The following is a 24,693-nucleotide window of genomic DNA, read 5'->3' on the forward strand; positions in this document are numbered from 1 at the left end:
CACTCCTCTCATATACGAAACTGGGATTGTTTACGTTCGGTTCCCCACTCTTCACCTCTCACCCTACTCCACTAGATGCAAAAAATAAAAAAAAAAATTAAAAGCACGTTCTTAATTTTACGTTATACATTTTAATGTATAGAATCTTTTGCATGTCAGTTGGTGTGTTCTTGGTCTAAGAGTGTTTGTTCTACGTTGTACATTTGCATTGTGTATTGAGCTATTAAGACAATATACATATATTTTACTTTGTGAATGAATCTGTTGCTCAGAACCTGACTTCGTGAAATTCCTTCGACTGTGGCATATTCTTTGATTATGAGTGCTTCAAAAATCACACACTCTTAACTTTTCTCTCTCATCACTTTGAAGTAGGGGATATATGACAATTTTTATTGGTTTCAATTATTGAAACTTGATCTAAGGACTATATGGATGAGGAAAACTGATTGCCATTTTCTGCCTTCTGTTTGGTGACTTTTAAAGGGGGGCGTTGTTAAATACCTTTGAAGAATATGACATGGTGATCGGTTGGCTCTAATGCAAATTACAGAACATAAATTCACTTTGGAATTTTAAGAAAGGCTCAAGGCATTTGGGAGGGCATTGAGGATTTATTATGGCTTTAAAGATATGTGTGTGTGTGTGTGTGTATTTTTTTTTCTACCTACTTTGGGTGGATGGCTAGTTCCTGGCCAACTTTTTCAGAGGTCCTGAGAAAGAAGCTTGGGAAATGGTTGAGGAAAGCTGGATCAATCTGAATAATCAATAGGACAATGTGCGGCAATCTTGTACCTCCATTTACTGTAAATTTCTACAATACCTGCAGTGTGGGTGCCTCAGTGCCTTAGTTGGTTTCTTCCAATGGATTTAGAGGCAGAATAACCAGAATTTACTGCTCAGCTTTTCAGAACAATATAGGGGAAATCCATTCAGTCTATAGTGGCTCATGTTATAGCCCTTTGATTTTATTGAAGTGTGTGTGTGTGTGTGTGTGTGTATGTGTGTGTGTTGTTTATTTACATGTGAGGATTTAGAGTCGAACCTTAAAGTGTAAGCGTCTTGAGTTGGTGGGAAGTGGGAGCTGCCCCATCCTTCACTGGTGGCTTATTGAATTTTCAACCCTTCCCCTTCTCATGATTTTTTTTTAAAACTAGTACAAGCAGAGGTAGGAATATAAAAGAGTAACATACTAGAGATTGAAGCAATGTCAAAAGTCCGAATGGTGTGTGTGTATGTGTGTGTGAGAGAGAGACAGAGACAGAGAACGAGACAGAGAATACACAAGACAGTTGTCTTACAGTCATTCCTGAATGCTTGGTGGTAGGTGAATCCATATTTGGAGATTATTTTGAAATAGTCTTGAAAATGGTTCAGAACAGGATTTCGCAAAAAGTGTCCATGAAGTCATTTTTGAAAGGCTTGTGGTTTGAGGAGATGAGGTGTGGGCAGGAAAAGCAATGTAGACCAGCAGCCTTCCTCTTGTCTGTCTGTCTCTTCCCTTCCCCCCTCCCTAGGTTTTAGTTTTTAATTACTTAATGCTGAAACGCACTGGGCTTATATAAATATTTGCAAATGCTCTTTCCTATTGATTTCTCTGAATAAACTGCCCTGCTCTGGTCCAGAGAGGAGGCGATTCAGATCTGTGGACTTTTTAAACATAAAGTCTCCGGAGGACTCTGTGTGTGTGTGTGTGTGTGTGTGTGTGTGTGTGTGTGTGTGTGTGTTGGTGGTTAGAGCTGTAAGGCATGAAGATTTGGTGGGTGGTGGTTACACAAGGGGAGTATAGGCTCTTAGTGGTGTGTACTGAGAAGGCTGGGCAGGAACTAGCCTTATGGCCTGGTAGTCCTGATAGAGTGTGTCCATGTTTGTGTGTGTGTATACACATGTGGGGCTTCTGAATGTATTTGCACTCACACCCCTCACCCCCACCCCTATTAAATATGGAACAGTTTTCCAGGGCTTGGTGACTGCCTTCCTCCTTAGGGTCACATTGAGTACTAATCTGACCCAAGGTGCAGGAATCCTGCGATGGGGAAATAAAAGAATATACAGAATGGGGTCAGGTCAGCTGCTTAGAGGCCAAAACCCCTACAGCTGCTTTGATTTTAGTGCGTGCATGTGTGTGTGTGTGTGTGTGTGTCTGTCTGTCTGTCTGCCTGCCTGCCTGCCTGCCTGCTTTAGGCTCCTCCTGCCACGTTACAAATTGTGCTTCCCTCTCAGGTGTTAGCTCAGTAGCTTAAAGGCGTCAGAGTCCTCTGACTGTATAGACAGGGGCTCCCAGTGACACCAGAAAACCCACAATACTGAATCCAAAACAAAACCAGGGAGGAGGGGGAGGGAAGAAAAAAGAAAAAAAAAAAAACCCACCATTGAGTTCAGGCAAATAAAGTTGGGTCTCCAGATGCTATTACAAAGCAGCTTTGACTATGTGAGACAGTGCACAAGACCAGTCATTCCAGTTACAACAAACTATTAAAAAAAAAAGGAAGGAGGGAGAGAAAGGAAAAGGCTTGTTTAGGTTGTAATTTGTTAGTACAAGGAAAAGAACCCAACAGAAAGCTAGCTGCCCTCCCTCCCTCCCGCTCTGCCCTCCTCCCCTTTCTGGCTCCACACCGAATCCACTCACCCCTTTGAGATTGTCTACTGTATAGGTCCTTTCATTAAAATCTTTTTGGGTTTAGGAAGATCGCTGCAAGCAACACATTTTCTGTATTTCCCCACCCCCCCACCCCCACCCCCCTTTATCTTGAGGAGAGTTGGCAAGGGTTCTGTGGTTTGCAGTTACACAATATGTTATCATGTTTTTAATCACTAAATCATTGCAGTGGTTATAGATTTACAGTCTTGGGGTATTACAGAGAGAAGCAACGCGGCTGTGTGTATGCTTTTAAATTACACCAGTGTAAGCTGAGTACAGCAGCTATGAATATGGGCAACTCCACCCCCCACCCCCCAAACACAGACTACTTCTTTCTCCTTCTATGATTTTATTTTTGTTCTTTTAAAAAATGGCTTGGTTTGCTTAAAAGAAAAAAAAAATCCTCTTCCCTTTATTCTTTGTCTCTTCAGCCCCCACCCCCATCTTCCAGAAGAAATCATTTTCATTTTAGACCTCTAACCCCCCCCCCCCCCGATAAGCTAAGAATTCAAACTCTTGACGTTAGAACTTTGGAGAAGACATTACAGAAATAATGAAAAGTGTGGATTGCCTAAGGAATCCTCTTGCGTTCCATACCAACCTGTGTAGGGATGAAGAGTTGATTTCAGATCACAAGGTGGTAGGCAGAGGGAAGGGAGAGAGCAAGCTAGTGGCCGAGGAAGGTCCTGTCGTTGGGACCCCTCCTTCAGCTTCTGTTTCTTTTTTTTTTTGGTATTATTATATAACAGAATCCTTGGCAGCATTAAAAATTCAGCATTACAAGCTGATTGTAACGCTGCCTCATTAGACAACGCTGTCTGGCCTTGTATTAAGTGAAACATAGAACACAGCTTTTCCGATTATAAACACCAATAAATATTAAGGCTCAGCAGAGTGGGTAACCACTCTGGCTTTTTGGCCCTAGCTGGGATTGATCTCCCTCCCCCTCCTTCTTCTTTCCAACATTCCCCCCCTTACTGCTCCTCCCCCCCACCCCCCCAGTAACCGTCATGCAGTTTTCTTATTCGGATGCTGATGTGTATGTAGACCGACCCTAGTGACTTTTGGAGAGGCTTTTTATAGAGTTCTCTTGTGTACACAAAAGGTTTGGGAGTTTGTTTTGTTTTGATCTGCAGTAAACAGGTCCTCTCTTTGCTGATGTCATTTCCGGTCATATTTGAGTGTTTATTGTGTTTGTATGCAGGCCCCCTCATTCCTCCCTGTGACCTTGCTGTTTGGTCAGAGCTCTGTGACTGCCTTGGGAAGGGGTGTGTGTGTGTGTGTGTGTGTGTGTGTGTGTGTGTGTTTTCTCTCTGTGAGGCCAGGTCTGGCTTGGGGGTCGAATGTCCTTGCTCTGGCCTAGGGTTTTGCCTGCCTGGGAAGACACTTCCCAGCGTGTTAATCTGGTTAAACACTCCCACATCCATTTGCCCCCCAGTATCTCCATGGCGCGCAGTGATTCATCCAGGCTTCCTCTCTTGATGGCACACACCTCCCCTGGCCCCTGCCACACCTGGCCCCTGCCACACCTGGCCTGGCCCCTTCTGGAGCAGGACATCCCTCTCGAAGCAAAATGAAACAGAATAAAACCCTAAACCCCAAATAAACACCACCCCCACCCCCACTGCAACCACTGCTCAGCTCAGTGATGGTTGTGAGATTGAGAGTCAGTTGTGAATGTGAAATTGGCTGTGACCCTAGACACTCTCCCCTGGCACCCCCTCCCCTTCCCATGCTGCCCTCACCCATAATGCCCGTATCTTCTTGGAACTATAGAGGCCAGTCTGATGTTACTAAACATGCCACAGTCTCTCTTTTCTTCTGATCTACAACTGGATCCCCCTTCAAAAAAGGGGTTGGGTGGGGTGGGGAGAGAGATGAGAGGCAGGCTTATTTATGTAGGCCCCAAAGACCTTCCTCTGCTAGGATGATGGGTTTTGGTTTTAGTTTTTTTTTTTTTTTTTTTTTTTAAAGTATGTGTGTGTGCACGCGCGTGTGTGTATATATGTGTGTGTGCGTGTATATATATATACACGCACACACACATATATGAATATATTGTTTTGTCCTTTTAGGTTAAGCAGTAATAGGAGAGAGGGAAAAGCAGTCATTAGGAAGTTCCCTGAGCCGCTTTCTAACTAAGAAGGATGAAAAATGAAGCCTTGCTGACACTTGGCTCCCTGTGAAAGCCCGGTCACCTCTCCCCCCTTCCATGGCCCCGGCCTTTTGTTCCTGGAGAACGGAGCTAAGGTACTTTTTCTCCCAGACCAAAGGGAGCAGGCCAGGAGTCCCCTTGTGAGCCTATCGCCTTTAGATGGCCTGCTCATGGTTATTGTCAATGCGGACTTTCCAAACAATTGCTGCAGGGGAGACACAAAAGCAAAAACATTTGTCCTGTTTTTTTTTTTTTTAAACCTCTTTGTTTTAGTTTTTTTTTTTTTTTTTAATCCATTCTTTAAATTTCACAGTTTCTATTTGTCCGCAGAGAGACAAACGGAACAGCACGAAGCACATTTCACCATAGGCCTCACTGGCAATTGCAAGAGCCTCAATAGAAACCCACATTCTAAAACACCGGCTGACCTGGAGGATATGTGAAATTTCAGCTGTGGGTGGGGCGGTGGGAAGAGGGGGGGAAGACTGTGAAGTCAGATTAGCACAGATCTCCAACAAAAATGAACGGTAGCAAAAAGATGAACTGGGTGGGGGGACGGGACCCAAAAGAAATGGGATTCTAGAATTAACTTGGTAAATCGTGGAAGGGTCATCTTTTGTTTATCTGCTTGTATCCTGTCCACTAGTTAAAAGTGATTACTGGGGGACTTGAAACCCATATGAGATGACTCATTAAGAAAAGAAAAGGAAAACTCTGAAGGAGGTGCTGGTGGTGTATCTGACTGGGTTCACTGTTTAAGCTTGAGTGGAAAGCTGGTTGGTGCACACGGTGGAATTGATATGAGTTGAGATTTTTTTTTTCCCTTTTCAAACTAGGATTTATATAAACAGACAATGTCCCCTGTCCCTTTTCTTTTCCTCCCCTGTTTCCTGTTTCCTTTATTCGGCCCGACCTCTGTCCCTTCCAAGACTTCACTCGGTTTGCTGGCCACTGTGAAGGGATGTGTCAGACAGTTGGGGGACGGCCCAGGAACAAGATGGGAAGTTCACCCCCCCCCCCCCCCGCCCAAACAAAGCACCACGCTCTCTCTCCTGCAGCATGCAGACCTTGACTGTGATGCTGTCTTTAAGCATCTGTCTGCCTTGTCATTAAAATCCTCAATTTCAAGGTTTAGAAACACAAATGTAAAAATCCCCCTGGGTATAAAAGTCTTGCATGGCAACTTCTCTTTGCCCTTTCAGGAAATAAAAACAAAATATATATGTATTTGTTTCCAAAAAAGAAAAAGGAAGAGAGAGCTTGATGACCTATTTGCCTAACATGTAAGGCTCATTTAAGACAGTCTCTGTGGTTTTTGCTTCCTTGAGACCTGGGCTTTGCCACTCAGAAATATTTTGGGGGAAAACTCTTTTTGAATCACAGGTTTAAAAGAAGACTCATCTGGGCCTCTGTGGTGTGTCTGATTGACAGGGTTAGGGGCAGACTGAGTTGGGAAAGGCAGGTGGATAAACCAGATGCCTTCCACTAGGATCGGGTAAAAATTCATCTGTGGAATTAGCACCACAGCGATCCACGAAGGCCTTGAGGTTCTTGTCAGAGATGCGAAACAAAACATTTGTGCCGAGGTCCCCAGTGCCCCAGCCTTCAGTGGCTGAGCTGCCTGGAGGTGGATCTGTATACTAGACCTGATCCAGGGGGCCTGGGCCCCCAGCAGATGCCTAGCCTCTAAATAAAACTACCTTGTATTGGTGGGATGAGCTCAGGCCATAGAGCAAAATTCAGTTCTGAATGTATTTATTGGCAGGGAGAAGGAGGGCATGTCTGTGTATGTCTGTGCCCCCCACCCCATCCGAGGTTTTAGCCTCCAGAGGATTTAAGCACAAAGTTTTAAAATCAGTATAATAAAACCAGAATGATCTGGAAGAATGACATACATCTACCTAGCCCCAGTGGTGCTCTGAAGAGGGGCTGGCATGCTGACATCCTCTGGATCTTCACTCAGGGATCATACTTTTAGCTTTTGGGACTTGAGAAGACACAGCACTGGGGGTGGGGGTGGGGGAGCGAGTCTGGGGGTGGGGAAGCAGGTTTGGCTGGGTTGGAGAGGTGTCATTTATCAGCCAGCTAAGCGTTCAAGCGTTCGTGGGCAGACCTCTGGCTCGGAGAATGGGTAAGGGGAGGAGAAGAGAAGGGGCTAGCATTCCCTGGTTTATTTTTAAATATTTATCCTTTGGCTGTCAGTGAGGCTTTCTAGCCGAGCGAGCGAGCGAGCGAGTGAGGGAGCTGAGGCCAGGGAAGGAAAGGGCGGTGAGAAACCCGTGAAGGGGCCTGCCTTTTCTGGCGGTGGCTCTATTTTGTCCTTGCGTCCTGGGTGCTGCCCCAGAATATCAGGCTGTCAGTGCTGGGCAGGCCTGGGTTTAACATCAGACAGCTGCCCTGTCCTGAGTCTGGGGACAGAATTGGCAACGTGGATTTCGGAGAAATTGACGGTTTCATTATGTGAGCGTGGGCCTTGTGAATTCCCTCTTGTTTTGGTTGGATGGAAATGAGTTACCCCCGAGGCAGGAGCACCCCAGCTTTTTTTTTTTTTCACAGTCCATCCTGTTCACGACGGTCTCCAGGCTGTAGGTTACCTGCCTGTGGCTCTCCAAGTTAAATTTTTGTCTAAACAAAGACAGGCTTGAGTAGGCCTCGTCATGCATGTAGTTATTGCAGGGTTGAGATAAAGAAAGGGGATCAGGGTCATTCTTTTTTCTGCTTGTCAGGCTTCTGAGGTGTAGAAGGCCTGACCCAGGGCCTGGGACAGAGGCAGGATCAAGGCAGAGGCCCTCTACTGCCACCCCCTCCTCAGGATCTCTCATTACTTTAGATCCTGTCTTGTGGGGTGTTTTTTTTTCCCTTTCTAGCTTTCATTTTGTCAAAATGTGTATCCCATGCCCCCACCTATACTCACCTCCTTACAAGATTCTGAGGCTGTCCCGTGAATAAAACTCATGAGGAAGCTGCAAAATTCAGTTTTCCAGGAGTGGAAAGCAGTTTCCTGTTGGCTTTGCATCTTCAGCCTGTAGCTTCCAGGTGAGGGCTGAGGGTCTGGAATCTCTGTTTTCCCAAAGAGATTTCTGGAGGGGGGGGTCATCTTCTGAGAGGAGATTCTCCCCCCCCCCACCTTGCCTATCTCCTCGTCTTTATGCATTATTCATTGCCACTTTTTCAATTAAATTATTAATTGGTTTTCTTTAAGGTGTTCCTGACTCGTGTGGCTAACATAAATAACAGTGTGTTTTGAAAACACCACCTGTTCTTGAGCCCGAGGTCAGGCAGCCTGAAGCAGGTCTATGGAGGCCATACTCTGGCTCAAAAACCCATCCTCCCCCAACCCCCCCAGACCTGCTCTCCCCCTTCCCCAAGTTTGACTAAATTTGGCCTCTGCCCTCCTTTGTCCCTAATCAGACATGATTCCCCAGAGGCAGCTCTTTTCTCCCAAGGTCCTAGCTTGGGGTGGGGGAAGGGAGACGGCGATTGCAATCTTTTTTTTTTTTCTTGTGCTAAAATATAGACAGGGTAACAGACTGCGCCCAACAGGTTAGGTATTTACATCGATTTGAAACCGAATTCTATTGTACCAAAATGCTTCCTACATTGGGGCCCTGTAGTTTTCACCAAGCAAGCCTCCCCCTTTCCTCCCTGTTAGTGTGTGTTTAATGCAAATACGATTCCATACATTCTGCTCTTCGCCGGGTGAGCTTATTATATTTCTAACACTTGCATGGTTCATTATTGTGCAGTAGGAAAAGACTCGCGGCTGCCGGGGGCAGCCTGGGTGGCTGGTTTTCAGAAAGAGAAAAAGCAGGTGTCTTTCTATGCTGGGAATGAAGACTAGATTTAGGAGGAGGGTGGAATTCTGTCTGAGAGGACTGGAGCCTTCCGGTGAGATTTCAAGGGGGCCTGCCTTTGCATAACAGAACGCCAAAGGTGAACCTTGGGAGACCTAGAAGTGCCCAGCTGTCGCTGTGACCAGCCGAGGTAGCCCCGTTGGGTTTGATCCTGGTGGTAGAATCGTCTTGAGCCGGGCCACCTTTCTTGCCCTGTCTGAAATGCTCTGTGGCTCCTAAGGGCAGTCTCCTGATCCTGACAGCGGGTGGTTCCAGGCTGCTTGGCCTTTTCTAGTCGTTTCTTGCTCTCCTCTTCTCCCCCTCTCCTTAGAAACTGTCCTTAAACTCTCAATGGAGAGTGAGTGAGTAGGGGATGTTTTCGTAAGTTTCTGCAGCTGAAAAACAGAAGTGCTCTGTGAAGCAGTTAATAGGATGGGTGTGTGTTTCAAATAAATTCCTGTCCACATTGGCTAAAGTCCCCATGTTAGAGTGGCCTGGCTCTGACGTGGACAGGGCCCAGAGACTGATGGATCAGGGTTCGGAGGCCCCGACTGCTTGTTCTTCTCTTTTGGGGGAGAGACTGGGGGTGGCCGAAGGCGCGTCCGTTTCTTCCAGGCCGGCCTTTGACTTTTGATGAGCGGTGCGGTCAGTGCCTCGCGGGGACGCGGCTTTGTTCCTGCCGGGCCGGTTCCTGGGTTGGTGCAGGCCAGGGCAGCCAAGGCTCCTGTCCCCAGGCGAGTGCGGCCCAGGCCGCCTCCAAGGCTGGTGCTGGGAGCCCGGGCCCGGCAGCTCCGGCCCTGCTCCTGTGTGTTTGTGCGTCTATGTCCCCAGGTCCCCGCAGGCGCGCGGGCGCGGCCACCGCGAGCAGCCCGGCCTGCGCCCAGCGCGACTGTAGATGTCAGGCTTTGCCCGGGGAGCCGAGAGGCTGCGGGGCTGTGAGTTTCAAATTAACCTTCCGCTTTGTTGCTGTGTAATGTGGATCCCCGAAGGCCCCCCGCCCCGCCCGCCCCCCTTCCTCGGGCGGTGCGCGCTGCAAACTGCGAGTTGAGCTTCATTTACATAAAGCGATTCCGGGCGGGCGGGCGGGCGAGCGGGCGGCGCAGGAGGAGGAGAGAGGCGGGCAGGCCGGGACGGGGACCGGGACGCAGCGCCGCGCCCCGTGGGTGAATCCCCGCCGCGCCTGGGGGACCTCCCTCCCCGGGGCAGCCCGCAGATCGCCAGCCCCGGGCCGCCACCATGCGCGCCCCGCCCCTGCCGCCAGGCCCCTCGCTCCTAGCCTGCGCCACCGCCGAGCCCGGGGGGCAGCGGGAGGTGGGGAGAATGCCGCCTGGGGTGGGTAAGTTCGGGGCTCCGCTGCCACTGGAATCTCCCGTTGTCGCGCTGCCCGGCGTGGTGGCCCCCGGACCTCCGAGTGCCTCCTTCCTCCTGAGGTGTACGGAGGCTTTGTGTGCCAGGTGAGTGCAGCCTCCCTCCCCCGCCGCGCCGCTCGCAGCCGGCCTAGCGCTGGAGGCAGGTGCTGCGAGTGAGTCTTGGCTGAACTTCCCATTCTCTTGGGGCGTGTGGGGGAAGGGCAGGCTTGGATGCACTTGAACTCCTAGACTCCAGGAGGAACCTACCTGGGGAGAGAGTGGCTTAGAGTCTGCTGGGCACCAGAGTACGTTCTTCCTCCTATCTCCTCTTGCTTTTCCTTCCCGACCTCCTCCTCCTCCTCCTCCTCCTGCTTTTGGGTTAGTTCCTACCTTGTTAATACTTGGGGGTACTGGTGCCATTGAGAACTTTGGATTCTTTGGTCTAAAACACACCTTCAGCTGCCGGGGGGGGGGGCGGTTATGAAGGAAAGAGAGAGAGAGAGTGAGAGTGTGTTAGAAGTCGCTGGTCAGTTTGCAGCAATGTGAAGAATGTGCCTGTTTGGGGAGTAATTAAAGAGAGAATCAGGGCAGAGCTGGCGGGACCTATGGAGATCATCTTGGCCTGGCTGCTCTCTAATTTCGGTTTGTTCTTCTGCCAGAACCGGTACAGCATTTATTTTGGGGGGCGGGAAGTACGAAGGAAAGGTAAGATTTTTTTTTTAAACTCCATTTAAAGAGGAGAGATATCCAAGTTAGGGTAGCAACAAGAAAAATAACAACAAAAAAACCAAAAACAAAACCAAAACAAAATCCAACTCAAAGTCATTTTGTAGGCTTAGAGAGAAACAAGCTTTCTGGATAACAGCCTTTTCTGTCCTGTGCGTACCTATGTAATGATGATGGTGATGGGAAATCTTACCCTCAGGGGAGAGCCCACAGCCCACATGGCACACTCAAAGGGAGTTTCAGCAGCCAGCCTTAGTGGTGGTACCCAGTGTGCTAAACTGGTTTAAAGGTGACCGGAGAGCAGGTGAGTCCAGGAGGGCACCCCACCCCCCACCCTCCACCCCTTGCATTTTCTCATTTATCAGCCTCTGAAGACTCTCTTGGAGCCACTGATATATAAACCCCAGAGCATATAGGCTTCCCATCTGGAAGGCAGGGAAGGCCAGGGCCTGCTTGGTGTACGGCATCAAGACACAGCAAGGAAACCAGACTTAAGCCTGGGAGAGAGATGGTGAGGAAGTTACACGTCATCTTCATCTCACTTCATTTCGTGCTTTGAGATCTTTGGTGACGAGTCACTAAGTAAATAAGAGTCTAATTTGAAGCTCACCCATAGCTGGGGGTAACTGTTTCTTTGCCATCAGGCAGCAGGTGCCCAGTTTGTAGAGTTGGCCCCTAGAGTCCCCTCATTCCTAAATTCAGGAGGTGTCAAACCTTCATGTTCTTTTAATGGCTGTGGTTTCTGGATAGGTTTCAAGGGAAACCCTAAAAATCACGAGTTCCAGTGGGCTGGGCTGGAGTGCTGTGGCCCAGACTGCATTAAATAGGAAAGCATAGACCTTCGGAGGTAACCTGATCGAGAGAGAGAGGGAGGGAGAGAGAGAGAGAGAGAGAGAGAGGGAGAGAGAGAGAGAGACTGCAGTAGGGAGTTGGAAGCCTGGTTCTTGTTATCACAACATCCACTGGCAGCCTGGGATTCTAAATCCAGACGTGGAACACAGGGAACAGAGGTGGGCTGAGAGGAGTCTGGAGACAGATGCTCAGTCATAGAAAGATTCTGAAATGAGTGTGTGTGTGTGTGTGTGTGGGGGGGGGGTCATTGGAAAGACTGGATGCTTGCACACCTGTGTTTGTGTTTTGTAGTTCTGAGGGGTTCCTGAAGGCCGCCTTCCAGAATGTGTGCATGCCATGAAGGCCAAGAGCAACTTTCTCCACCCACCCCACCCCCTCCCTTTCTTTTCTAAATCACAGGACCAAAGAGCCTGCCTACATTTGATTTCTAGTATGGTCTTCAGAAGACCTGTTAAAGTGGCTCTCAAAACGGGCTGGGGGTCACACCGGGTCTTTTATTTAATTACACACAAGTGTTATTTAACAACATGGGGTCGGTGGCAGAAGCAAGCACTTGTACACTTTGAAAACAGTCCTTTTGGAATGGCCAGGAATTAAGTGCTTTGAAGACCTTCTGTCCTTATGATGTGGGTCAGGTACTCCCCCCCTCCACCCCCACCCCCTGTCACCTCACACTTTCTATGGGATGGAACTCTGGGTTCTCCAGTTCTGAAAACTGTTTGATTGACAAGGAACTGGCTGGCTCTCTGAGAACAACAGAAACAACAAGCTGCAGCCGCCAACCACCTGAAACCTTAATTTTGGTTTCTTTGCCCAGCGAATGCTAAGGGCGGGTGGAAAAGGGCCCAAAGAGAGCGGTGCTTGCAGGCGGCCTCCTGTTCGGCTTGTCCTGGCTGGACAGCAAAGTGCTTTCCTGCTGTTTTGAGGCTGGGTTTAACTGCTATGTAAACTCGGTGCCAATTGGACTTCCCAGTGTCAAGGAGCTAAAATAAGCGAGATTTCAGCCTTCACCATGAGGACTTAAAGTGATGGCCCCTGAATTTTGGGTGACCAAGAGGTGGTTGGCTCATTTGAATAAATCTGTGAACTTGAGTTTTGGTCACATGTGCTATTCAGGGAATATGTCTTTATTGTGTGTGTGTGTGTATGTGTGTGTCCTTTTAGTGTATTTTCTAGAGACTTGGTTTTGGAAGTGAGAGTGTGAGTGTTCAGGAATACTTGAGGGCCCCAAAACAAACTCTTACCTAGGAAGCTAGTTTTATCGGGGGAGTTGCAAAAGTTTCTTCGTCTTAAAAAGTAAATATTTAAGTGACTAAGCAGTCTTTCTCAAAAAAATGTGTGGAACTGCTGTTCCCACTTGTCTGCATAGTTCCCCTTGGGAGGGTTCCCAGCTTGCCTCCTGCTTAACCTAGGGCCCTGAGTCTATCCTGCAAGGAGGCCATGGGGTGTCTGGTCTGAGGAAGCTTGTATAAGCCCCGCCTCCTGGCTGGCCAGCACTGCACAGCACAGCAGAGCAAGAATAATGCACCTGATGCTCGCTGTAGCCACCTCGGGGAGTACAGTGCTGTGGTTTATGCTTTCATTTGTGATTAAAATGGTCGCTTGCTGTTAGGCTGGCCTATTTCTGTAATGTTTGGGCCTGTTGGCCTACTCTGGTTCCCAACGCTGTTGTAATTAACCAGTACGGGGAGGGAGGTGTGTGTGAAGCCGTCCCAACACAACAGGAGGGCAGATTCCATTATCGGGAACTTCTTGGGGTTGTCCACATGCCTTGGTGGTGAATCTGGCTATAATGGTTATTGTTAGAAGTCGCAGCCTAGCCTTGCTGCTGCCGTGGCTCTCCAGTCCTTTCTCCCTGACTTAAAGAACTGTGGTCAAGGAACTGGGCAGCCCAGTTTTTAATGGAATGCAAGCTAGGGGATTCCTTTGTAGAGCTTGGCGCAGTAAGGTCTAAAGGTACTGGTTCTGTCTCGAGCACAGTGTCCTGCACCGGGAAGACACTGAAACAGAACCAGACCCACAGGAGCTAAGGTTTCCTCGTACTGTCCCGAAGTAGAGATGTGGGCAGAAATCTTGGGTCATTGGCAAGCTGTTTTCAGAATCCAGATTAGGGAGCAAAACTATCCAATCAACAACTGTCAGATTTGTTTTCTGTATGATTTAAAGTTGGCTGCCAGGCTGCTCTCTCTGACCATGTGGGAAATGGTGATCAGATGGTAGAGGACTTAGTTTGATTTTTGGTTTGTTTTTTTATGTTTTATTTTTTTGACGTGGCAAATCACTGTTAAAGGGTCAGGGACAGGAACCAGGGACCCAAGGAAAGCCAGGCCCAGCCCCAGTTGACAGTCAGTAACATTGTGTTAATGTTTGCAGAGGCAGCGACACAGAGGGATGTGTTCTATCTGTCTGTCCGTCTATCCGTCTGTCCATCTGTCCGTATTTCTTTCTTTCTTTTCCCTGTTTTTATCCTTTTCGGTCAGGAGATAGGGTAGTAAGAACTGAGGACAAGCCACAAATGAAGCAGTGAATGGAGTATTTCTAGAAAGTTCTTTGCCCTTGAAAGTTATCCTGCCTGCTGATTTGTTAAAGGTTGTTTTGTTTTGTTTTTAGTTTTTAAAAATTTACCCCTTTGGATGTTTTCTGCCTTTCTATTACTCTTAATTCTTTCATTTTTAATTCCTAGAGGTTTTTTGTTTTTTGTTTTGTTTCTTTTTGCAAGGATAACAATGCAAATAAAAAAAAAAGACAAGAGTTTTGGGGCTGGCAAAGTGACTCTGTTACACCTTGAGAATTGTGTTGTTTGGGGCCTCTTACCTGGTGCCTGGCTTTTGGGTGAGCCTTTCTTCCTTTCCGCCATACAGGCTTGTCAACGAGAGAATTTTGTGTGTGTGTGTGTGCATGCATACATGTGTGCATTCTGGGAAGGCCTTAGGTGGTTTAACTGCACTCTCTCAACTACCCCTCTAGGGTCAGGTCTGAGGCCTCCAAAGAAGGTAGACTCCAGACAGGCCAGACATTTGATCACCTTGCTCCTGCATGTCCCTTCTGGTTCCCACTAGTTAGGAACTGAATCTCTTGCAATGCCACTCCTTATAGAGATGATGAAGAGCAATGTCTCCTTTTCTAGGAGGAAGGGAGTCATACCAGGGTCTTAAAGTGCCCCCCCCCCCTTAAGTGACTTTCTTGAATGTAATCTGAATGGACCTTTTTTGGGGGCAAGAGCTAGGCATTTCTTAGGCTCTGAAGTTATCACTAGGAAATCCTTGAGTTGAATTGAAGAAATTGGCTCAGCAGGGCCACGTGCAACTGCTGTTACTCATCGTCCTGCGAGGGACTTCAACCACAAACCTTTGATCTGGGAGAGAGACCCCTGTCTGTGTGCTGCTGGAAGCAGGGGCTAGTGTGCATTTGCGGGAAGGCTTTTGAGACTAGGTTTGAGTACATAGGGGATGGCTTTGAGCATGATCATGAGAGGTTCTGACAGATCAGGAGTGGACACTGTCAGTGATTCTAAATCTGTGAGGAGCCTTAACTGTTGTGAGCCCTGCCACTTGTCAGGAGCAAGCAAAGGACAATTTGGCTGGCTTCTTGGTTGCTCCTGATTCAAGCCAGCGGGATTGGAGACAAATTCTTCCAAGGGTATTGGCCAGGCTGTTGGATAAGCTGGTACCTGCATACACTTCAGTCATCAGCTTGCTCTGCATTTCAGTGTTAAAATTCCAGTTCAAAGGGGACTGCCCGGCCCTCACTGCAGCCTCTGATCAGAGGGGCTGAAGTCAGATTAACTCAGTACAGAGAAGATTGGGGGGGGGGGTTGTCTTCACTTGAAATCTGGTTTCAGCCTCTGACCCCTCCCCGAGTCCTGTAAGCATCCATATCTGCAAGTCTCCCGTTTGGTGTCTAAAAAGCTCCTTTTCGGGAATCCATACCACCCTAAGTCTTTAAAAAGCATGTCTGTGTGGACATGAACTCACTTGTTCTCCCACACCTCCAGGATCTGAGCGGTATACTTTAGACAACTTTTCCTGACAGTTCGTTCAGGAGAGATAGGCTAAAGGGTGCATGGACTTTTATTTCTTTAATTATTATTATTTTTTTTATTAATGCTCCTCAGCAACTTTTTTTTTAAACAATTTTCCTTAACTGCTCAAGAAACAGTGCAAGCTTCTTCTGCTGTCTCAAGACCTGCTTCCTAAAAACGCTCTTTGGCTCAGTGCCTTGGTTCTTAATGTACATTTGGCCGGTTTGGGGAAGTGGGTTTTTGCTTTCCTTCTAACAGCTCCACCATCTCTCTGTGGAATATTTGCATCCCCGTGAAAAGTGTCAAGTCAACTTCTGGACCCGCAAGGAAGAGGCCCTTGTGTGTTGGGGGTGGGTGGGTGTCACTTGCATGGCAGAGTCTTTTCAAAGCCACCACTGTTCAGCCAGGTTTCTGAATGTGGTTGCTTCATTGAATCTGATCACAGCCCCGATATATCTGACTTCAGCCCGGTCGCTTGCTTTCCCATAAGATAGATAGCATTCTGCCCGCTTTGAAAGTATAGTTCCAGATAGGCTGGACGTGACACATGCCAATTTGGGAGGGCTGAGGTGGGAAGGACCAGGAGTTCAAGGTTAGTCTGAGCTATGTAGTCAGACCCTAACTCCAAAAATGTAAGGTAAATGAACAGAATGTCAGAGATGGAAGCAGTGCGTTGCACCCCACCTACTGGGCCCTTGTCTTTTTCTTTCTTTTTTTTTTTAAAAAAAAAGATTTATTTTATGTATATGAGTACACTGTTGCTGTCTTCAGACACAGCTGAAGAGGGTATAGGATCCCATTACAGATGGCTGTGAGCCACCATGTGGTTGCTGGGAGTTGAACTCAGGACCTCTGGGAGAACAGTCAGTGCTCTTAACCACTGAGCCATCTCTCCAGCCCCTGCCTGTTTCAAAGAGCAAGTGGATACTGGTTTTTGTTCAACAGTTATTAAGTCTACCGACATCTTTGGGGAAAAGCAGAGAACTTGTAGATCTTTTAACGAAAGAGCTGTATTGATCAGGGTTCTCTAAAGGAACAGAACGGACAGAATGGATGTATGTAGTAAAAAGGAATTTATTAGACTGGCTTAAAGGATGTGTGGTCTGGATGATCCAGCAATGGATGTCACATGCTGGAGAGACTGAGAATCTGGTAGTTGTCTCAGTAGTTGTAAGAAGGCACTGAAGGTTGGCGGAATTCCTGGAGAGGTCTTCGGTCTGTATTGGAATCCCAAAGAATTTGTTTTTTTTTAAATATTTGTGAAGGAATGCCAAAGCGCAGGATCCACAGGCTTGCCCTGAGAGAGTGACCGCAAGCAAACAAAAAGGGAAGCTTCCTTCTTCCAGAAGGTGCTACCCAGATTCAGGGTGGGCCTTCCTGCTCCCAATAATAATGATTAAGAAAATCCCTTACAGGAGAGCCTGTGGGCTCTAGTTTTAGTTCATTCCAGATACAGTAGGTCAGATTGATAGCAAGATGAGCTGTCTGTCACAGGTGCCAGCAGTCTGTCTGTCCTTGCTGGGAACCACCATAAACAGTGTCTAGATGATGGAGAAGCGGGTAACAGGAAGTCCTGGTACCAACCCTCTGGCGGTGGACAGGAAGTCTTTTCCATTGTTGAAGGTACAAAAATCATGGCTCAGGAACACAGACACCCAGGATCAGAGCCCCCTCACCTGTGGACTCCGTCGCTCCTTTCCTGATTTCTGGAAAGCTGACTTAGTCACCACACAGCCGGCCTCACCTCACCCTGCAGTGGAGGCTGTGGATGCTTGGCTCCGCTCTGTGGCCCTTTTCCTTTGGTTTTGAACAAATCCTTTAAGTTCCTTGAGCATCTCTTATTTCACCAGTCAGAGGGTGTGGTCTCACACCTGTGGTGGGAATCCCGGAACCCAGAAGACTGGCACCTGAGGTACTCAGCTTGTGGAGGAGACACTCTGTAACTGTCAGCTCCCACCCACTTATTTCATTCCTGCAGATGGCCTCTCTGCTTCTCTTTCTTTTTACCACGCCCTGTTAGAGAGTGACTAAGAGGTCCCGAGTTTCTTTTGCTCTTTCCTTATTGGCTGAGAATTAAGCCACCTCTTTTCTGACATCCTGAAAGGGTTCTGGAGCCTGAGGGTCTGCAGTAGAACCAGAGTCCTCCCCCTCTCCTGACCTCCCCACGTGTTGCCCCACCCCCAAGCCTGGCAGGAGGCCCCCTAAGTGAGCAGCCCACTCCATGACCCACCTAGAGAGGCCTTCCTGTGCTGGCTTATATATGCTAATAGGCCTGACTTGTCCTGGCTTGTTTGTAGTGATTTGTAGAGGCATTTATATGCAAATACTATCAACTTGCTGAGTTAATTATCATGTGTTCCCCCCCCACCCCACCCCACCATAGCCCCCTCTCTTGCAAGGCCTCCCAGCCTGACTGGCCTGATCTCTTTCAGCCTTCAACTCTTCCTGTCTTTGCTTCCTAGTCAGTCCCCTTCCTGTAACCAGCTGGCCTGGTCACCACGTCCTCGCTGCAGTGTTGCCTGTCACAGGAACCATGTGGTCAAATGTGGCAAACTGGGCGTGCCAGCCATGGCCCAGTTCCAACCTTCTCTGAGAGCCAGCCAGCCTGTTGCCTGCAGAGGAACCCAGCTCACAGGGTGCTGGGTTCTCAACTGTTTTACCAGCTACCTCGAAAACTGGGTGTTTGGCTCTGTCGGTATTTGATCCTGAGTCTTAGCGAGGATGACAGCTTTTACAGTTATTTCCATTTCCTCATATTTAAACAGCTACTAGAGTTTTTGAATTCAGAGTCCTGGCTAGAGGCTATTCCAAAAGGATGCTCCCGCTGGCTCCCCCAGCCTTGGAAATAGGTATGGACCTCAGACCGAGTTTCCTATGGACATTTAGGGGTGGATCGGTTCTGGTTGGGGGCACTTCTGGTGTGCATTTGTCTCGGCTGTATTTGCATATAAATACCTACGCATGTGGCATCCTTCACTCAAGTGGCTTCTCTCTGGCCACTTGATGTCAGTAGCTCTCTCTCCCATTGACATGACCGTCCACCTTGTCGCAAGGCATGGCCTGAGGAGGTAGAGCTGCCCCTGGTTGAGGCCTATGAAGTAGAGACTGTTTCTCCAGGATGAAGTGGCGGGTCCCCTCCCACTCCAAGTGACCCTTTTTTTAAAGGGCAGCGTGCTAGCTGAGTGGCCTTCTGAGCCTGCGATTCCGCCTGTCTGATAATCAGATGGTTCCGTGGGCTTTATTTCATAGTAGTAGTCTCATTTAGCATCTGGAAACTAGAAGCCTTTTCCTTTCAGGCCATAGTGGTGAACTCGAGTTTGAGGAGGTAACATTCTTGCCTGTGGCTGGGTACTTAGTGGGTAGAGAGTTCAAGTCTCATGTGTGTGGACATATTCACTGTATTCGCCTCTGGAAGAATGCATCAACAGGTGGGACTAAATTAAAATACACATTGTATACAACCTGTGGTATCAGTGGGACATCCTCCTCTCTCTACTTCTTGGAACTGGCTACTTTCCAGCCTGAGATGACAGCATGTTGGACATCTGGGTTGACTCTGGGTCCTTTCCTTCATTAAATAAGTCAGGTCACTTTCTACAGTTATGGAGCCTGAGTCTCTACCCCCTCATTCTTCCCTCACTTTTTCCTTCTCTCTCTCCTTCCTTTTCTCTTTACTCTCCCGCACCTTCTCTCTGTGTGGCGGGACCAGGACTCTATAGATACATGGGCCAGTAGCCAATGAAGCTGGGTGTCTAATTTTTGTGGACCCCACCTAGGGAGGTCCCAGGCGAACACCTTGGCCAGACGTGGAAGAAGGGTCAATCCACCGAGGGCCAAGGAGCGCTCTTTTGACACCACACAGACTAATGCTTTGGGCTCTTTTTTTTTTTTTTTTTTTTTTTTTGTGTGTGTACAAGGTTCCTTTTGTTAGTTAAGGGGGTGAAAGTCCACAGCTGTGCCTGGAAATTGGGGAAGGGCCCCACTGGGGATGGCCTTGCTTTGGAAAGTCTGAATGCGGGCACTAATGGCTGAGATCCGAGCCTGTGATGTATGTGCGTCTGACGGGGGGGGGGGGGGTGTCCAGATAAGGTGAAGAGAATTTTAAAAGTTACTTTAGTGCAACCTCCCGGATAACTGTATGCCTGGGGCTGGCCAGTCACGATTTATGGCCAGCTGGTAGTTAGTCATGGCTCTGTGCTGGTCTCACCTTATCTTTTGAGCTCAGGCTCCCCAGCTTAACTGGTAATGTTCTGTTTATCTTTTTTTTTTTTTTTTTTTTTGTGGGGAGGGGGTGCAGATGGGGACTTTGAGCAGGGTTTCTTCCTGGAACTGTTCTTGGTTCTATTGCCGGGGGGGGGGGGGGGTTCCTGATGACGATGATCCGAGCTAGGGTGCTGTATTATGGGGGTTCCCAGGGGTCTGAGGTGCAGGCCTGTCATAGAGTATCAAGGCCTACCAACCCTGAGGCTGGGGGAGGGGTGCGGCTGCCTCCTAGCCCCAGCCTAGGCTCCTTTCTTCTACCAGGTCAGCTGCCTGCCACCTCTAAGACCTTCTCCCACCCAGGCAGGCCTGGCCAGCACAGCCAGTAAGCCTTCCCAGGCACCTAAGGTTTTTTGAACAAGGGTTGAGCGAAGGAATCTGATGATGCCCAGAGAAGTTATCTCTCTGATACAACTGGGAGAGACTCAGCATCCTGTCTCCTAGCTTTCCTCACTCCCACCCCCACCCCCCATTCCTGCCGAGCATTCCCTGCCTAAGCTGAGAAATACACCTAGACTTAGCTTCTGGAAAAAGTAAGGCTTTATTCAGTTTATTTAAATGACTTTGCCTTTTTATTTATTATGATGACGATGGTGATTGGTTTGTTTGCATATGTAGACTTTGCCTATTATTATTATTAGTTTGTTTGCTTTTGAGACATGGTAACTCCTGCTGACCTGGAACTCACTCTGTAGACCTGGCTGGTCTTGAACTCCAGACATTTGCCTCAGCTTGACCCCCTGCTGAGTCCTGAGATTAAAGCTGTATGCTGCCATGCCCAGCCTACTTTGCCTTTAACATGTGTCCTGTAAATCTTGTCTTAAACAAACAAACAAACAAAAAAAGGATTTATTTTAAAGTCTGTGAGAAGTCCCTGTGGGTGCGGGCGCGCGTGTGTGCGTGCGTGCGTGCGTGCGTGTGTGCAGGTGTCCTCAGAGGCCAGAAGAATGTATCTATCTACCACCCCCCCCCAGGAGTTGTATGTAGCTGGAGCAGTTGTGAGCTACCCAGACATGGGTGTTGGGGACCAAACTTGGGGGGCGGGGTCTTCTGCAGGCACAGGAGTTCTCTGAACCACAGATCAGGCTTCTCACCCTCATTGCATTGTTTCTCATTTGTATTTAAGAAGTTACAATGTTAGGTCTTTTAGTTGGCAGTAAGGATAAAAAGAAAATTTCCTCTGATCTTTGGAATTAATCTACAGAAATGTCACTGCAGGAAGAACAAACTTGATCAGGAAGTTTGTGGGTACCTTCCTAAGGGACAGAAGATGGAACAGACTCCTTCCTCACTCCTGCCCCCCTTTACCTATTCAGTAGACCATTGCCATCTGCTTTAAAATTTTCTCCCCTCCCTCCCTCCCTCCCTCCCTCCCTCCTTCTTTCTTCTTCTTCTTCTTCTTTTTTTTTTTTTTTTTCATTTCAAATCCTCAAAGACAAAGGGACCTGGACGCTCAGACCTGTCCTTCCACATTCCTGAGTAATTTGGTTTTGATTAACCCAAGGAGCGAAGTTGGTTTCTCCTAGCGACCGACTCTGGGACGGAGGGGATCAAAGCGTCAGGAGGGCCACTGCCCCTCTTGCGAGGTTCCCCTCCTCCCTCCTGCCCTCTGCTGGCCCCTACCTCCCCCCCTCCCCGCCCCCTTTAGAGTCCTGATCCTTAGCAACTTGGAATTTCTGACTCTCCTAGACGGGGAAGTGTCTCAGAGCTTTGGGTGGACCAACCCGGGAGAACCCCATCTTCCGAGCACCACCCCCCCTTTCCCCAAAGCTGTGGAGTACATTCCAGTGCTAATCCTGCTGCCGGATTGCAAATGGCTGTAATTGTGTGTGCCCCAGGATGGGCCTGCGTGCAGCTTTTCTTCTTTGAGGAGGTGGCTAAAAAGTTCATTTACATAGAGAAATGAGACTGGCCCTGTGATCCCTTGTGGTGGAATAGGCTCTGTCTAATAGGAAAGGGGCCTTCTCTGTGCAGTGTATGCCTCCCCCACACCAGTCCAGGGAGGGAGGGAGGGAGGGAGGGTGTATGTGTATGTGTATGTGTGTGTGTGTGTGTGTGTGTGTGTGTGTGTGTGTGTGTGTGAGAGAGAGAGAGAGAGAGAGAGAGAGAGAGAGAGAGAAAACAGAAGAATAAATTCTCTGTGTCCTATAGGGCACTTTAGGGGGAGGGTAGTTCGGACTGATCATTCTGCTTTTGATAGTAAGAAATTAGGATACAGTCCAAAACTGGCTTCATGGTGGGCAGTCTTCCCATCACCTACCCACTTGTAACAGGTTTTCAGAGCCTTGCCATGGGGGGGGGGGAAGAGGACTCAAAACCAATGGATAACTTCTTGGAGGAGTGACATGCCACCATTGTGAGCTGGTCTGGCCCCACCAACACTTGAAATTTGGGGGTGGGATTTGGAGGCACTGAGATGACCCAGGGCAGTTAGAAGTCGGTACTTGGGAGTCTCCATTGTAGCCTCAGACAAACAAGAAGAATGGAGTCATACTGGGGAACGCTCTCCACCACCCCAGTCTGAAGAGGAAAGGTAGGCAGAGGGTTCTGGGACAAGATGGTCCCATAGAAACAGCCTACTTTTATAAGGTTTTAAGTGAGCTTTTATAGAGTTTCCTACTAGCCACGTTCAGAAGCACCACAGACTTAGCTCTACTGTGATATTTTACTTAGCACAGTGTATTAAGCAGGTGGCCACTTCAACATGGAACCAGTATTTAAGTGTTAGGATTGAGATGGCCCCGTTCTGGTTTCAAGGCCTTGAAGCCTTGTATTTTCTACTCACTCAGGGCAGGTCTCAGTCACATCAGTCACATGGCACCGACTCAGTGGCCGTCTGCTGTGCACAGGGCAGGCCTGTAATAAAAGACCAGTCCAGGCTCTTTGGAGGTTTTAGTAAGTGGGACTCAGTAACCCTGAGTTCCTGAGGTTCAAGGGGGTGGACTGAGTTTGACACAGCTCCCCAGGCACCCTTTGGGGTCACTAGAAGGGGTCAAATATGACACTGGTGTTGGTTTCGTAAATTATCCTCTGAGGTGGGAATTGGAGGTGTCCACAAGGCTGTTCTCAGCCTGTCCCCAGATTTACCACCACAATGGCTGTAAGGGGGACAAGGTTCCATCATGTGTTCTGGAGAAAGGAGGGACAGGGATAAGGACACATCGGAACCCAAAGGGCGTCTCACTTCTGGATCCTACAACTTGAAAGACTGAGCCAGGATGATTGCCTTTAAATTCAGGTCATCTCGTGGGGCCATATGAGTGAGTTCCAGGCCAATCAGGGCTACAGTGAGACCTTACTTCAAAAAGCAAGGGGTGCGTGTATGCATGGTTTGGGAGTGTGGGGTAACAGAGGCAGCCCCTGTATGTTCTAGGGATTTAACGTGAGCCCTTAGGCATGCTAAACAGTTTAAGTCCTTAGAACAGTACAGCCTCCTTCCACCCCCCCCTTTTTTTTAAGACAGAGTCTCAATATTGTAGCTTGGGTCTGGGACTCACTATAGAGTTCAAGGCTGGCCATGAACTCCCAGAGAACCATCAGGTTCTGCCTCAGTGCTGGCACACATCAGGCAACACCCCAGTGGTAGCCGCGGCCTCTTCCTCATCCTACTAGGACATTTTCATTTGATGTGCTTGGGTGTTTTGCTTGCATGTTTGTGTATGTGCACCATGTGTGTGCCCAGTGCTTGCAGAGGCTAGAAAAGGGTGTGTTTGATCCCGTGGAACTGGCATAACAGACCATGGTGAGCTACCATGTTGGTAGTAGGAGTTGAACCCAGGTCCTCTACAAGAGAAGCAAATGCTCTTTGACCGCTGAGCCATCTCTCCAGGCCCCACAATGCAGTTCTTCGTAAGGTAGAGAGCAGTGAGAACTGTCGGTCAGATCTGCTGTGGGGAGCTTGTGTTCTGAGGAGTATGCTTTGCCCAGAGTGGAGTTTGGTGCTTCTGTGTCTACACTGCTGACACCCCCACCCTAGTCCTTAGTGGGTCCCTGTGGTAAGATCCGCGAGGTGTTCCTTGTCCTCATCTGTGAGTGTCAGCTCACTCATCCATTTCCACCACTTGGCCCATCTAAGCCCCCCCTGGGAGGTTGGTGGGCTGTGTGCCTTTGGTAGAGCAAGAAGTGGGTGTTAGTAGGTTGGTGTTTTAAAGTAGGGTGGTATCTAATTCCTTTAACAGGCTGGCCTCCTGGGCAGGCAGGGGAGAGAAAAAAAAAAAAAAAAAAGGAATAAAACCCTGGAGCTGGCCTGTGCTGGGGACAGAGCATCGCAGCTGTCTGACCCCGGGTGAAAAGTTCAAATCTGCATTTAAAAGGAGTGTCATGACCCCCAACCCCTTCTCCTAGTCAAGTTGAAACTGTTCACTAGGATATGAACCAGCTTTGCATTAGGACATCAAATAGATTCAGCTCCCTTGGCCAAGATCTGATGATGCTGGGGGGGGGGGTAGGGGTGGGGAGAGGCTTTTAGTTTTGGGAAGGGGGGAGTCCCTTTTGAGATGGAGTTTTTGAACAGCAATCGTCTTTGAGGACCGGAAAGTAGGGGGGGAATTTCTTCCTAGGTCAGACCCTAAAAGTCCTTAGCAAGTTTCTTCGAGGCTGTTCTGGGCTCTGTAGGATCCTAGGAGGTGGGGAGGGGAAGCACCTGTGCCCCCCCCCTTTGCATGGAGGCGATGGGCAGGATAGGCGGAGGACTTGCCCCCACCCCCCACCCCTTATCCTTTGATGAGAAACTGGAATGTGGTAGGAAGACAGCCATGGTGGCGCTCGCTGCCTTGGGGGCCTGAAAAGCTGACTGGCCCCTTCTGCCCAGAGGGGCCTGCACCGCGCCCGATTTGTATACGTGGACATTAGGTGAA

At 48.6% G+C, this 24,693-nt stretch overlaps 1 protein-coding gene across 5 annotated transcripts in view; it reads left to right on the forward strand.

The window, feature by feature from the left end:
* Positions 1-24,693, forward strand: part of Zfhx3 (zinc finger homeobox 3) — a 682,326-nt gene that overhangs the window by 425,937 nt on the left and 231,696 nt on the right. The window contains exon 1 of one of the 5 annotated variants that reach the window (NM_007496.2): positions 9,397-10,083. The exons of the other annotated variants lie outside the window; for them this stretch is intronic. The gene's annotated coding sequence lies outside the window, so the exon portion shown is untranslated. Of the gene's footprint in view, positions 1-9,396; positions 10,084-24,693 lie in introns of those variants that run through there. 5 annotated transcript variants of the gene reach the window in all.

This window comes from Mus musculus, chromosome 8 (assembly GCF_000001635.26).
Source record: "Mus musculus strain C57BL/6J chromosome 8, GRCm38.p6 C57BL/6J".
NCBI classification, from domain to species: domain Eukaryota; kingdom Metazoa; phylum Chordata; class Mammalia; order Rodentia; family Muridae; genus Mus; species Mus musculus.